Here is a 16,593-nt window from a genome sequence, read left to right on the forward strand (position 1 = left end):
GCACCACTGCAGTTGCTCTTAGAGCGTCCACAGTGGTGCGAGTATAACCAAAGACTAAAGACTAAAAGAAAAGACCAAATTTGGGTTTAGTCCGTCATGTGGCGTAGTGGGAAAAGAGTATATTTGGTCGCGCGTTGATAAACATTACGCCTGGGATCAGGCGTTGGTAAAGATAACGCCCGAATGAGGCGTTGGTAAAGATAACGCCCGAGTGGGGCGTTGGTATAGTATACGCTTCAGAAACAAAAAAAAAAAAATGGGTCGGAGGTATAAAGCCCGCCCCATGCAAGTTTCATAAATTGTGAAGTTGAAAATGGAGTGGGGCGTTAAGTATATGAACGCCCCATTTCGCGCGTTAAGTTTATGAACTCCCCATCGGGCGTACATTTAACCAACGCCCCGTTTCAGGCGTACATTATATCAACGCCCCTTGTGTAGCGGACATTATATCAACGCCCCATGAATGGCGGAGATTATATCAACGCCCGATGTGTAGCGGAGATTATATCAACGCCCGACTATATTTGGATTTGGACTTGATCGCAGACCAAATTTGGTCTGGATTTTACTCTTTGATCAAATTTTGATCGATGATCCGTCCCACTACGCCAGCCCACTCGACTGAAAATTTGGGTTTACTCGTCCATTGCAGTTGCTCTTAGTAGCCCTAGTCATCGTGTAGTTCCGTCCTTGATGGAGACGATTGTGGTGTTGGTGGTGTTGGTGGCGTTGGTTGTGGCGATGGAGATGTTGGTTGTGGCGATGGAGACGGTGGGAGTTCCATTGATACGATATAAAGGTTAAAAATGGGATTATGTGCCTGGTCAAATTAGGGTATACCCAGATTAATTGTTGTATACCTAATGAGACAAATTCTCGGTCATTATAAAGTAAAACATAATACCCCTTAACCAATTATTTTTAAAATGACTAATATACTCTTGGTTAATTAACATTAACAAATTTGATTAGGTTAATTAGTTTAGTTAGTTAGATGATTAAACTTCTGAAATTAATTTTTATTTAGATTGAATTCATAGATTATGGGTTCTGATTTTTTAGGATCTTTTTTTTTTTGCAATGGAAATGAAAGCACACTTGAAAAAGCGGGGGTCTAACAACCTCACCCAATATTTCGATTAGTAATCTGTATGGACAAACTCCAATATACTTTTATGAGAATCAACTAGATAGTTAGACTTAATCAATAGAAAAGTATATCAAAGAGTTTTATATCTCTATCTCTTGATTTAATTCTTACTCAAGCAAATTTGCGAGTCTTGATTAAATACAAGATGAAAAAGCGGGGGTCTAACAACCACACCCAATATTTCGCTTAGCAATCTGTATGGACAAAATCTAATATACTTTCTGGAGAATCAACTAGACAGTCAGACTCAATCTAGATAAAAAGTATATCAAAGAGTTTTTATCTTTATCTCTCGATTTAAATCTTACTCAAGCAAACTGCGAGTCCCAATTTAAATACAAGAGAGATAAACTTGGATGGTACCAAAGACCAATATCCAAGTGTCAATCAATTTAAATCAACGACCAAAAGGTCGGATATTCTAATTGATTGAAAAACGCACAACCTGTATTATTTCAATTATATAAACAAATATAATGCGGAAAAGAAATAACACAGACACCAGAAATTTTGCTAACGAGGAATCCGCAAATGCAGAAAAACCCCGGGACCTAGTCCAGATTGAACACACACTGTATTAAGCCGCTACAAACACTAGCCTACTCCAAACTAACTTAGGTATGGACTGTAGTTGAACCCCAACCAAGCTCACACTGATCCAAGGTACAGTTATGCTCCTACGTCTCTGATCCCAGCAGGATACTACGTACTTGATTCCCTTAGCTGATCTCACCCACAACTAAGAGTTGCTACGACCCAAAGTCGAAGACTTTAATAAACGAATCTGTATCACACAGAAAAGTCTACGATAATAGATAAATCTGTCTCCCACGAATATACCTATGAATTTGGTTCCGTCTTTTGATAAATCAAGGTGAATAGGAACTAATTTATAAACCGGTCTTATATTCCCGAAGAACATCCTAGTATTATCAATCACCTCACAATAGTCTTAATCGACGCAGCGAAAAAAATATTGTGGAATCACAAATGATGAGACGAAGATGTTTGTGATTACTTTTTATCTTGCCTATCGGAGATAGAAATCTCAATCCAATTATTACAATTGTACTCGTACGATAGAAACAGCAAGATCAGATCACACAACTACAAGAAAAGTAGTATTGGTCTGGCTTCACAATCCCAATGAAGTCTTTAAGTCGTTAACCTAGTTTAGAAGAAGAAACTAATGGTTAAAGGAGAATCGACTCTAGCTTAACACAACTAGTACATACAGAATGTGTGGGGATTAGTTTTCCCAGTTGCTAGAGTTCTCCCTTTTATAGTCTTTCAAATCAGGGTTGCAATCAATGTTATCTTAGTAACAAAGCATTCAATATTCACCGTCAGATGAAAATCTGATTAGATTCAAGCTAATATTTATCAATCGTTAGATCGAAAACATAGCTTGTTATACACAAATAAAATGCACGTTCCTGGTCTTGTGTAACCGTACCCAAACTTGTAAATTAGTTGGTTCAACAATAGTTAACCAAATGGTTAGCCATATGATCACTTTCGTATCAACCGTATTCTTCTTCACCATAACTAGTTCAAATGACTCAAATGAACTAGTTAGAGAGTTGTTCAATTGCAAGGAAATCTCATGTATTACACAAGACACAATTGAAGCAAAAATGATTTGATTCACTTGAATCGGTTCATGAACTCTATAGCCACGGTTTGCAATTGCATTCCTTAGTTTATAAATATAAGTTCACTAACTTCGTTTTTAGACATAACACTACTCAAGTTCGCGGACTGGGTTCGCGGACTTAAGTTCCCGGATGGAGTTTACAAACTCCAGCAGAAATTCTCCGGTTTGAGAACTTCGACAGTTCGCGGACTGGGTTCGCGGACTTAGCTCACGCACTTCTCCCGTTCACTTGATCAACAAAGTTCACAAACTTCGGTTCAAGCAATAAGGACTTATACATATATGTGTTTCCACAAAAAAGCTTATATCCTCCAAATGGTTATATAGTTTAAACTCTCATTTCAATCATTGAAACATTCTCAGAGGACGTTGTATAGTTGTTATTTACAAACCATTTTTCGTCAAAGTAATTTTCAAAGTGATTGAAACATAACCAGACTTTCGTCACTAGGTAAATATGAACTTGGCTAAAGTGAAATCTTTACCAACTCATATTTCGAGAAATAGATAGGCGAGGTAAACTCGGCTCGAAATACCAAATGTGTATAATTTAAGTCTATATAGCAAAACGACTTTTGTCTCAAGATAGGAGATAAATAGACTTTTGGGTGATAGATAAGTTCAAGTCTCCACATACCTTTTAGTCGACGAAGATCCACCAGTTCCTTGAGTAGTCCTTCGTCTTGTATGATGATTTCCATGGAGTTCTTGAGCTCAACTACACTTTCTATCCTAGTCCGAGACCTTAGCTACAGTAGACTAGAAATCAAGACTTGTAGTTTTGATCACTAACATTGACAAACATGATTGAGATAGAAACGCATGCGAGTTCGACCGAGCTATGCTCTAACACGAGAGATATGAACTTGGATGGTACCAAAGACCAATATCCAAGGATCAATCAATTTTTAATCAACAACCAAAGGTTGGATTTCACAATTGATCGATACAACGCACAACCTGTGATATTTCAATTATATAAAAAAATATAATGCAGAATAGAAATAACACAGACACCGAAAATTTTGTTAACGAGGAAATCGCAAATGCAGAAAAACCCCGGGACCTAGTCCAGATTGAACACCACGCTGTATTAAGCCGCTACAGACACTAGCCTACTACAAACTAACTTTGGTCTGGACTGTAGTTGAACCCTAATCAATCTCACACTGATTCAAGGTACAATTTCGCTCCTTATGTCTCTGATCCCAGCAGGATACTACGCACTTGATTTCCTTAGCTGATCTCACCCACAACTACGAGTTGCTACGACCCAAAGTCGAAGACTTGATAAACAAATCTGTCTCACATAGAAAAGTCTATAGAATTGAATAAATCTGTCTCCCACATAAATACCCAAGAGTTTTTGTTCCATATTTTGATAAATCAAGGTGAACAGGAACTAATTGATAAACCAGACTTATATTCCCGAAGAACAACCTAGTATTATCAATCACCTCACAATAATCTAAATCGTATGGTAGCGAAACTAGATATTGTTGAATCACAAACGATGAGACGAAGATGTTTGTGATTTCTTTTTATCTTGCCCTATCATAGATATAATCTCAAGCCAAATATTAAATTGAACTCGTATGATAGAAAATGGCAAGATCAGATCGCTCAACTACAAGAAAAGTAGTTTCGCATGGCTTCACAATCCCAATGAAGTCTTTCAGTCGTTAATCTACAGGGTCTCGAGAAGAAACTTAAGGTTAAAGAAGAATCAACTCTAGCAAACCAACTAGTATCACACAGGAGGTGTGGGGATAAGTTTTTCCAGATGCTAGATGTCTCCTTTATATAGTTTTTAAATCAGGATTTGCAATCTAAGTTACCTTGGTAACAAAGCATTTAATATTCACCGTTAGATGAAAAACCTGATTCAACCAAGCTAATATCTTTCAACCGTTAGATCGAAACTTAGCTTGTCACACACAAAAATGAAATGTATTCATTTAGGTTTGAGTAACTGTACCTAAACGTGTATACTTAGTTGGTTCACAAATAGTGAACCAATGGTTAGCCATATGAGCACTTTCATATTAACCGTATTCATCTTTCTCATAACTAGTTCAAATGACTTATAAGAACTAGTTGAAGAGTTGTTCAATTGCTTAGGTCTTTATTCATAGACACAATTGAAACAAAATCGGTTTGATTCACTTGAATCAATTCATGAACAATATAGCCACGGTTTGCAAAGATTGTATTCCTTATAATTTATTGTTTTAAGTTCATGAACTCCCGATTTGAGATATCACCAGCTTGAGTACGCGTATGGGTATGCGTACCTTAGCTACGGGATTTGAGTTTACAAACTCAGCAGAAATTTTCGGTTCGAAAACTTCCGTGAGTACGCATACCTAAGGTGACTGGTTTACTAGTTTGCAAACTTACAAACTCCAGCGGAAATTTTCGGTATGAAAACTTCCGTGGGTACACGTACTCAACCTGTCTCCTTCACCAATACCGCATGCACATATATGCACGCACTTGGATTCCGGCACATGGATTTATACACTAGTGTGCAAACACACTATATATGCTTATATCCATAAATGGTAATCTCAACTCTACATTTCAATCATTGAAACATTCTTCTATAATGTTATAACAATCGTTATTCACGACTATCGTCATCAAAGCTATTTTCAAGATTGAAACGTCATCATGAATTTCGTTACGGGTAAATATGAAAATGGTTAAAGCAAAAGTTTACCAACACATATTTCGAGAAAAAGATAGGCGAGTAAACTCGGCTCGAAATAGAAAATGTGTATGTATGAAAACTATCATACTTATACGACTTTGTCTTAAGAGTAGGAGATAAAATAGACTTTTGAGTAATAGATAAGTTCAACTCCTCACATAAATTTTAGTCGTATGAAGTTCCACCGGTTCCTCGAATAGTTCTTTGTCTTCGTAAGATGATCGCCATGAATTCTGGAGCTTCAACTACACTTGACTATCCTAGACCGAGACTTAGTCATAAGTAAACTAGAAATCAAGACATATAGTTTTGATCACTAATATTGACAAACATGCTTGAGATAGCAATGCATGTAAGTTCGACCGAGCAATGCTCTAACAATATCCTCCTTTGTCAATTTTAGTGGCAAAACTATCAATACATATGGCTTAAAAAGAAGATAAAACTTTGTAGCTTCTCGTCCACATGCTTGATCTCCTTGATGCTTCAACATTACTCGAAATTTTCGTCACTTCCAAGTACTCCAATGATTCCAAAGGTTGTAAGTTTAGCATCATCGTTGTTGAAGTTCCGTAGCCATAACAATGAGAAAACAAAAGCTCTCAATCATTGTTATACAGTGTCATAGTATTATTACACAACATCAAAATTCTCATATCATAACTTCGACAACAATATTATGGTGATATGTATCACTCCCCCTTAGTCAATACTTCGTCTCAACACGAAAACCACTACATAATGATCCGAAAACCATATGTATTTGTAGTGTGAACTACATATTAATTCTTACCCTTTTTGTCAATAAAATTGGCAAACGTACGAAAACGAGATCCTAATGAAATTCTCATGGAGACACTTCAAGACCAAAGAAAAGTACATATCAACTTTGTTTTGATGCAATCATAAAGCCGAAGCTAAATGCATTCATCACAAAGTTTATAAAAATACAAGATAACTCCTCAAATATTCCACTGCCGCACTCCCCACAAAGATATGGAAATTAAGCGCAAGTTCAAAAGAACTCTCCCCCATTTGATGTCATTCCCGAAAGAACAACAAGAGCGACCTTACTTTTACAAGAAAAGAAGGATTTATTTGGACACCAACAACAAAAAAATGATATTGTTATCCAAAAATTATCAATCAAATTAACCACAAGAGAACCCATGATTAATCTAATCGGAATACACAACCAAAATAACCACAAACGAATCTATGATTAGTTTAGTTGGAAATGCTCACACAAGAAGACTTATGGAGCCACACAGTACATACATAAAATATGGATCAGGGAAGATCAATACTACGGAATATACAAGGTTTCATTTTATTTTCCATCACTATTTGCATAACGACATACAATAGACATAATCCTTGTAAACAAAAGATTTTAACCTATCTTCCATCAAAGAATTGACATAATATTCTTAACTTTTGTTTGTCAAAAGTTCATTCGTTCTTTTATCAATACATGCATATTGACATATAAACGAGATAACTTTTGACATAGTATGGGACAATAATAGTTCACGGACGCAAACACACATATCCCATAACATATTGCAATATATAAAACTATAAAGATTAATACTGCAATCATCATCTTCCAAAACAATTTTTTAGAATTTAAACAAATAAACCTGAAAACATGAAGATGAAAACGTTGGACATAGCTATGTGTACTCACAATAATAGCTATTACAAACTCTAGTTATTCTTCTAAACAAAACAAGAATAAAATTCTCATAAGAAGATTTACTATACATTAATACCTTTGAAGAATTCTTTATCGTCCCCGAACTATTTGTCGTCAACAACCATTGGTACAAATGGTTCATGAAGATAGGAGTTAATATCAATAAACCTTCTTGGCTGATGATGTCGAACCAGGACCTTCTGAATTTTCAATGATCTTAAAACACAAGCCTTTATTTCCTGGATATCTTTTCTTGTCAGCTTCAGCTCTTCAAGAACATCAAAAAACTTCTGAGAGTTTGAAGGAACAACTTTTGTCTTCCTCACATTCCTTCTTTTTCTTTTTAAAGTTGGAGACAATAGAGATTTCTCTTTTTACTTAGTGATTGATGGCTTAACAATCATATTGATATATTTCCCATCAGAAGACAAGGTGCTTGGAGTATCCATGAAAGCACGGTTTGTGAGAGGACTTCACAATCAAACCTCAACAAGCAGTCTTAAGATATAAAGAATATCAGTGAAGAAAAAAGGAATGTAGGGTTTTGAAACCTTTAAATAGGTTCGTACACGTCCAACTTACAACCCTATAAAGAGTAGAATTGTCGACAATAACCCTCTTTTAATGAAAGACAGGGAATTCCTAAAAACTAAGAAAAGAAGAAAAAAAAACTTTTCCTAAAGCCTGAGAGGTACAAAATCTTGTCTCTTTTGATTAGGCACATGAAACAAAATTTACAAATCAACACAATCAAGTTGTGTTGCAGTGAACAACAATTTGTCCACCATGTTCCTCGAGGGAGGAATCCACAGACCTCTGTTTATCAAAACGATTTGACCATACTTTCTTCTCTAATAGTCTTGTTTTGTTCTTGGAAACCAATTTCTTTGATGAAGATAAGATCTTACATACCTCGGTAGTTTTCTCCGAGAGTTTAAGCTTGGTGGCAAGACGATCTGCTATTCGTTGAAGCTTGTTGACATATCTCATCTTGTGTTTATACTTGAAACACTTTGAAAACTCATGACCCTTAATAAAACAATATGAGCATGTCAACGCATAAGATAATCCAGGCGCCTCGAAAGACTAGTGTTCACTTTGGTGTTGGGTTGGATTTCACCAAAGAAGGGAAGTGTTCATATATCCAAACCTATGCAACCACAAAGTTTAGTAAGAATCTTATCTTACATGCATTTTGCAAATATAAATTATTTATACAATAAAATTACCTGGAAGAGACATAGATTTCCGTTGACTTGCTTAACGAGTGACCTTGAAGCCTTAGTCAACTATGCATTCAAGAATCCAACCACCGCAGTACCCCAATACGTATGTATCTGATCAAAGGGATGCAATAGATGAAGATACTTGCCGTCGACCAATTTTCCGGAACTTTAGGGGAAGATACAGTTGTCCAGGACATATAACAAATAAGTTGACGCAGTAGCATTGATTTGCACCAAGTCCACACTTCCTTCCTTATCATAGATTTTCTGGTTCACATAGTATGTGTCCCTCAACATCTTTAGACTTAACTTCTTGCTTAGATAACCATCCTTATTCACAAACATAGTCTTTGACTACTTCTCATCCCAACTGAACAAGATCTTGGTCCATTTGAAGAGATTCTCCCTAGAAATGTCCTCATCGTACCCATCTTGGATGGACTTTCCATCAACCTTGATGTCAAGAATTTAACGAGCATCATCAGGAATTGTCGCCATCTCACTGAATGGTAATAACATTGTATCAGTCTCTCCGCAAAACCTCTCACATAATGAAAATACGATAACTTTGTCATGCTGAACAACCGAACTCTTCACCGTATGCCACAACCCGGATTTTTTGACAATCTCTATCACGACGTCACAATCCTTGTCAAGTGGCCATATCTTCATCATAGAGTTTGAAGCTTGTTGTCACAAAAGACGGATGGCATGCTTATGATCCTAAATACCGAAAACACAAAATTAAAAGAAATACAAACATTTGAAGAAAATTTAAGATAACTACACTTAAATAAAAACAAAGTTGGATTGAGAATACTTACGATAGTACTATAGATTTCATATTCCCATGAGTCATTGTATCAAAAAAGAACATGTCCACCATCTTGTGGTAACCCTAGTGGAGGCTCATCATCTTTCAGTTTCTTCTTAAAGTGAGGGGGAGGCATGTGAATCAGTTGGTCTTACAGTTGCAGTTGCATATTGAGTTTGTTGTTCAACCCCACTACTTGTTGCTTGATCATTACATGTTCCTTCTCCATCTTTTTCTTCATCTTCTTTCTCCTCTTCCTCTTAAACAATTTCATCTTCTTTATCATTATCTTTATCTCCATTATATGTTATTATCACCATCATCATTACCTCCTCCAATAGGTGTCATGTCTTGATCATCAACATCGTTATCTCCTCCAGCAACCGGAGATCCTTGAACATCATTACCTCTTTTACCAGATGAAATTGACTGGTCTTCATCTAGAGTTTCATCCGAATCACTTGGTTCTGGTGGTGGTTGAGAATCATTCCGTTCACGGATCTTGAGCATTCATGGCTCAACCAATGCCCCTCAATGTGTTGCAGTCAATAGTTTGCCACCAACGCGAGGATACCTTAAAGGAGGAGAAACAAGTTTTTTCTTTCCTTCCTTTTGCTTTTGCAACCTAAACAAGAACAATGAAAAAAAATCAACTAGTCATCATGGCCGACAATAATAATCTATGAAGACTAAACAATAGTCGACAAGGACGACAACAATAACCCGTGCCGACTAAACAATAGTCAGCAGGGAAGTATTCAAATAACAACCCGACTAATAACAGAATGGATTAATGAACACAAGGATTTCCACATAATTAGTCGGAAGGGTCGAAAATCTATAGAGCGCCGACTAAATATTAAGTCGGCAGGGTTGTATTCAAATAACATGTCGTCTTAGAACTATATGATACTCAGGAAACTCGGATTTTTTCACAGGATTAGTTGGCATGTTATAATTTTCAAGACCAACTACTAACAAAAGTACATTTAGTCGGCAAGGTCTTTACGTTGAATACCGTGTCAACCCTGTAAATAACTTTTACAGAGATGAAAAGTCGGCATGATCTTCAAACTAGGAAGACAACGACTAACCCTAAATATGAAAAGTCGACAAGGTCGTGAATCAGAGACCCTGGCGGCTAAGTAACTGCAGATTCACAAATTCGATTTTTCTGACCTAATTTGACATGCAAACATAAAATTGAAGTACTGAAGTGAGTTTAAGTAGGCTCTTACTTTATCAATCGCGTCATTTCTTCGGTTTAAGCGGCGTTGATTTCTTCTTCTTCAATGGTTTTTTATTCCGTTTGTATTGAACTAAGTTTCCAATTCCAGGGTCATCTCGATTAGGTTTATGTGTTCGTTTCATACGAGTAGCCTTAGGATGGTGCATGTTTGAAGATTAATCGACAATGGAATTTTCGAATCGACGAGTTTTCAGCCGATTTTTGATGATGGAGGATCAATTTCAGCCAGTATGGTAGAGGAGAAGAAGAGGAGAAGACGAAATAAAAATGAAGTGGAAAGAATTAGGTTTAGTTTTAATTATAATGTATAAGAGTATTTTTGTAACTTTTCCCTTTTTAACACCCCTTTAATCCTTCAAATGAGTCTCTTTAAAATTGGGTATACCCCAATTAATGTGGGAATACCACAACCCGGCCAGGATTATGTGAACTATTTTTTTGTTAATAATTTCAATTTTACCATTAGGGGTATTTAATTCTTAAGGATATTTATGAAGGATTCATGGATAGCAGGGGTATTTATAACATTCTCACTAATTTTAAAATCGAATAGGCTATGGAGTAACTGGTCCAGAACCGGAACCGAACCGTTCATTAAACATTCCGGTGGGTTGCCAAGAGTCATTGGTCAAGTTGTGTTTACTTTGACGGCCGAGTCTAGATGAGATCATGGAGTGATCCTACGGCTGAGATAGAAAACCTACTTTAGGGTTTGTCAAATACAAGACTATAAATCCCACGCTACGATTCCTGTTTCATCACACACTCAGTTTTCGTCGCCGCTTCATCTTCTTCCTTTGCCTCCCAAAAATCAGTTCATAGATTTTAATCTGTTTTATCTTTCTTTTGAGTTTTATGATTGTATATTGTTATTCTAGAGGTCAATGATGAGAACGGAGTGGGTGATTTAAAGATGATCCCAAATTAATATTATCTCTTATCGCTACGTTCTTTCTGAGCCCTAATTTTTGTTTTTTTCAACTCAATTAGGAATTATTAAGAAGAAAATTTAACATCAGATGATGAATTCTCAGTTATTATCTTATGACACCTTCTGACACAGTGTAAAAACTGTGTATGAGATTAATCTCGATTTCTGATGATGTTAATTTTCGATTTCTTAAATTTGTTTCTGAATTAGCGGATCTGGATTTTTCGATGAACAGGAAACTGCAAATCCAGAAATTTTGGTTAAGCTCGATAACTCTCTGGTCCGAGCCACGTTGATGGTAGTCCTAAGTTGGCAATGACCATCAATGCTATGATTGGACCTAAAAAAATTTAATTGTTTCGCATTTTGATAGGAAACTGTTTACTGATTATAATCCATTCATTTACAGTGCCGTTTTGTGCGATTACATATCGTTAGATCTAGAGAACTAATTTGGAACCAGAAACTGTAATCCTGATGAACAAAAAGCAGGGATTTGTTGCCTTCGTGAACATGTCTCTCGTTGATGTCAGGTAAATTATAGTGAGTCATGGTTATTGGGTGAACTTCTTTAAATCATTTTATTAACAGAAAGTTCAGTAAACGATGATACATTACAGAACCTCGATCAAGTATGACTATATCTTAATTGAAGTTTATATCAGCCTACATAAAAAAAACAAAACATGATAGACTAGCTCAAGTAGTCACGTTCTTTAGAGCAAGGGCTATGGAATGATCACTGAAGACACTCATTCAAAGTGAAAGAGTGTTTTTTTTTTTTTTTTTAACCGTGGGAGCCTTAAAAAGGACACTAAACGGCTTGTCTTTCTCCTTTTTGTCTTCAAGCGGCTTAACATTTGCTTCTTGTTGTAATTCTTTTTTTAATAATAAAATCTTAATGTGGGTTCCATATCTACGAGTTTTAAATTAATAAAACTCTAAAAATAGGTTTGAGAGGCAGATTTTTAGACGCTCAATGTGGTTTTTTATCTAAACGACTGGTTTTTAACCGCTTAGTTTCCCCTTTCACCCATTCATTCATCCTAGGGTTGTCAATGGGTATCCATTACCCAGATCCGGAATTGGACCCGGTATATTTGGGTCCGGTTCCGGGTCCTAAAGTTGGACCCATTAGCTACTTAGGACCCGGCGGGTAATTACCCGATTGGACCCGAATTTAAACGGGTCCAAACGGGTAATACCCGTTGGGTATCCGCGGGTATTGGGTACCCTTTTATTCATTCTTTTATTCATGGTTTTAGCAAAATTACAAGTATTTTTGCTAGTTTTAGCTTTGATATTTTACTCATTTAAATTTTTTCTCTTACATTTAACCTTTATTTAGTACTATAATAAGAAATAATAATAAATTTTTATAAAAATTACTAAATTCAAGCCAAAAATAGAAATATATTAAGTTTTTGAGGTTTTTTAAATAGTTTTATTAACACCGAATAGGTACCCGGAACCGACGGGTACCCGGGTATTTAAACGGGTCCGGTTCTGGGTCCACAAGTTTAGGAACCGGACCCGACCATTATAAGTAGGGTTCGGGTCTGGGTCTAGTGATACCCGGGAGGACCTGGACCCGTTGACACCCCTAATTCATCCCAATAAATGTATAAGTGATTATTCATGAATGAGTGGGTGTTCTCACTTCATAGCCCTTGCTTTTAGTAATCAGTTGTCTAGAGAATTAGACACATTAAAGTCACATTTCTTCGCACCTATAGACTACCAGGTACCGACTACTGTTCATCAACAGCTGTTTCACTAGCCCACGGGCATGACTGCAAGTTCCGGATAATTAATAACCGTTTCACTCCATGGGCATGACTGCGAGTTGCCATGGGAATGATAAAAAACAAGACTGCATTCAAAAGTGAAATGGCTGGCATGGACCAACCAACTTATATAAAAATTGACCACATAATAGAAGCTAACATGCATATGGATTTATCAGAAATGCAAGCAGGAGAAGCGTATCAGCCATAAAACGACCACTGTAAAAAGAAGGTAGAACTAGAGAAGCTATTGGTAAAAAATGGTAAAAAAAGGTAGAACTAGAGAAGCTATTGGTAGGAAGGCACGGAGGAGAAGAGTGCTAAGCAACACCAGCAAAGGAACAAAGAACCAAAGACGTACATTGGAATTGACTAATATGCATTCTAATATGAAGAACATTTTAGCAGGCAGAGCATTTTCATCTGCACATGCACCTCCAAAGATTTGTACTTGGGGGAAGGTGTGAGATCTCTGAGACCCAAGTAGGTAGATTTCGAAATAAATATTTTGAAAGTTCCCAAGCCCTCATGTTAGGAGTGAGTGCACAACTGACTTAAGTAAATAGTGATAATCTCAACAGAAGCATTGTAAAAATGAGTATTTAATTCAGATAAATTCCAGGATTTGGTATCCTGATCAATGAAATACGAAACCTTCAGACTATGGCTCTGAGGGATTTAGCTTAGCAAAATCCATAGTTGGGATCCAGTTATTACACATGGGTCAATAAATTGACCACCTCCAACAATCCAAAATATGAAAGGGTTGATGTGATCCTTTATATGGTATGAAGGCATCTCCAAGTCCAAGAACAAGTGGAAGGATACTTAGCATTAAGGAAATCAAAAATAAGATTTGACTCTAAGGGTAAAGCTTAAAAAGGAGTTAGAACTCCCGACAAGGCATTCCCAGTAAGCATAACAAGATTATTCAATTCAACTTTCTTAAAACCGAACCCACCTTAGGAGGCGTATTTTTCTGTCCTTGAGATTTAATGTTTCTCCCCATTAAAATTTACAAAGATATGAATCCATATACCTACTAAAGAATTTAAGATTAAAAAGGGCATCCATTTGATAGATATGGATAGCCTGACCAACATGTTTAACCAGAAGGTAAGAGCAGCTTAAGAGACTCGTATGAGTTTGGATTTTGGATTTCTAAAATTTTATGGGGTACCAAGATATTTTACTCCATGGTCAAAGGAACGAATATCCAAAATGTTGGACAGTTGAATATGTTAGACTTTTTATGGTTTGCGCAACAAATCATGCTTAGACTAAGTTAATGCATGTTTAGTATAAGCTAATCTCTGTTTTGTGTAAAGCATGTTTATGGTTTAATTATGCACTTACGTCTTGTTTAAGGGTAATGCTAGATGAGGTTGAAACTAGCATAACATGGTTCTTGTTATGATAGCCTAAACCATTTTTTCGGGTTTAACTATACCCTATTAGCCGAATTCTGATCTTAGATAACTTAAAACTCATGCTCATGTGTTCTTTAACACTTTTTGGGTGTCTCATAAAATAAATGTTGTGTCTAGATAGATGAATTTTCCTTAATCCAAACCCTTGGGGTGCCTTAATAGTCTTCCGTGCATGCTGGATATAAGTCTGTTAAAAGAGAGTGTTGACTCTGATCTTATCTTAAAAACAAAGAAACAGAAGGAAATAGAAAGGAGGGGACTGTTTTCTGCTTCTCATTTTCTTCTCCATCAACTCTCTCTGTAGTAGAAATAAAAATTTAGAACTTGACTGAAATCTTTACCGGGATAAACCGAAGAGTTTGAATACATGGAGTTGCTGCTGATTTTAGTATTGGCTGGTCTTGAAAGCGGGGGAAAGAAATTTGTTCACCTGTTTTCAATTTGAGAATTAAAAGAGATATAGATGAAAATGGAGATCAGTGAACCCATTAGAGACATGACTATATCAAGTTGTTGATGTCGTTTTGTTGGTTGGATGTGTACGAATTTCTTCTTGCTACCCTTCAAATTTGAGAGTTGTTGTAGAATTTGCAGGTCATGAAAGCTATAAAAGGGAGCAAAATCAACACCATAAGCTCACCCCCTCCATCATAAACTATTGTAAAAAGTGTTTGAGAAAGGGTCTTAAAGAATTCTTAGTTGATTTAATGGTCATGTGATCTCCATGGAGATTCTTGTGAAATTATCAGATACAGTTCTGCGATTGTTGGTGATGCGATGATCTTGGGATAGTTGTTGCGCTGCAATTCATATTATCCATTCTAAGAGATAATTGCTACCATTATGGGTAGTTCATATTATCTAAATAAATAAAAGACGAATTATGGTCGTGCTTGATCCCTTCGAGCAACAGAGAGGGTACCTAGGAAGCTGCTTTGCAGTTCAACACAACTTCAGAAGGTTGTTCTTTTCGTCTGAAAGGTTTTGGTTGCTGCTTTGCAGTTCATACCATCCATTCGGATATCATTGTAACCTTGGCAGTAAGAGGTAGTTGCAGTCAATCCATTGGTTGTTCATACTACCTAATGAGAGATGATTGTTACCATATCTCATTTTTGGCAACTGGCCGCGTAAATCAGTAGAGTTGGCAACTGGCCATCTCCCATTTTTGGCAATTGGTCCATATAAATTGTTAGAATTGGCAATTGGTCGTTTCTTATTTTTCGGCAATCGACCGTCTGTTATTTTGGGAAATTGGCCCTCTGCTATTTTTCGGAAATTGACCATCTGTTATTTTGGCAACTGGTTGTATCTTATTTTCAGCAATTGGCCGTCTGTTATTTTGGTAACTGCCCGACTCTCATTTTTTTGGGAATTTGAACGCTTTTCGAATTTTATGAGTCTTATGGTATGGGAAATATGCTCATAGAATTCTGACCTTATGACTAATGATATTTCTACAGTGTGCAGGATTATGAATGAACCATTTTTTTTACACTAGTGGCGTATCAGGGAGTCGGAGCTTGCCAAACTGGTCGTAATTCGACCCGCTGGAAGAAAAAATTCTCTGATCTGTCACAGTTGGTATCAGAGACGTTCTGGTTCAAATGGGACCGTGCGTTTCGTACTCACCGAATTTTTTCTCATGCGATGACTACATGTAAGTATATTTACTTCTTGTTTTGTTTTGAACTTCGGGACGAAGTTCTTTTTAAGGGTTTAATGGTATGACAGTCCAAACCGTTTTCTCGGGTTTAACTATACCCATTAGCCGAATTTCTGATCTTAGAGAACTTAAAACTCATGATCATGTGTTCTTTAACACTTTTTTGGGTTCCTCGAAAAGTAAATGTTGTATCTAGATAGATGAATTTTCCTTAACCCAAACCCTTGGGGTGCCTTAATAGTCTTCCGTGCATGCTGGATACATGTCTGTT

The 16,593-nt window shown here is 36.5% G+C and overlaps 3 non-coding genes across 3 annotated transcripts; all 3 read left to right on the plus strand.

The window, feature by feature from the left end:
- Nucleotides 1–11,519: 11,519 nt before the first annotated feature.
- Nucleotides 11,520–11,615, plus strand: LOC113285003. Its single transcript, XR_003328521.1, has one exon. It is a non-coding gene; the product is annotated as a small nucleolar RNA snoR31/Z110/Z27 (small nucleolar RNA).
- Nucleotides 11,616–11,718: 103 nt separating this feature from the next.
- On the plus strand, nt 11,719–11,871 carry LOC113285047. Its single transcript, XR_003328560.1, has one exon. It is a non-coding gene; the product is annotated as a small nucleolar RNA snoR2/U65 (small nucleolar RNA).
- A 50-nt stretch (nt 11,872–11,921) lies between these two features.
- LOC113285034 lies at nt 11,922–12,056 on the plus strand. Its single transcript, XR_003328548.1, has one exon. It is a non-coding gene; the product is annotated as a small nucleolar RNA snoR74 (small nucleolar RNA).
- Nucleotides 12,057–16,593: the final 4,537 nt, after the last annotated feature.

The sequence above is a fragment of the Papaver somniferum genome, chromosome 5, assembly GCF_003573695.1.
Source record: "Papaver somniferum cultivar HN1 chromosome 5, ASM357369v1, whole genome shotgun sequence".
Lineage (NCBI taxonomy): Eukaryota > Viridiplantae > Streptophyta > Magnoliopsida > Ranunculales > Papaveraceae > Papaver > Papaver somniferum.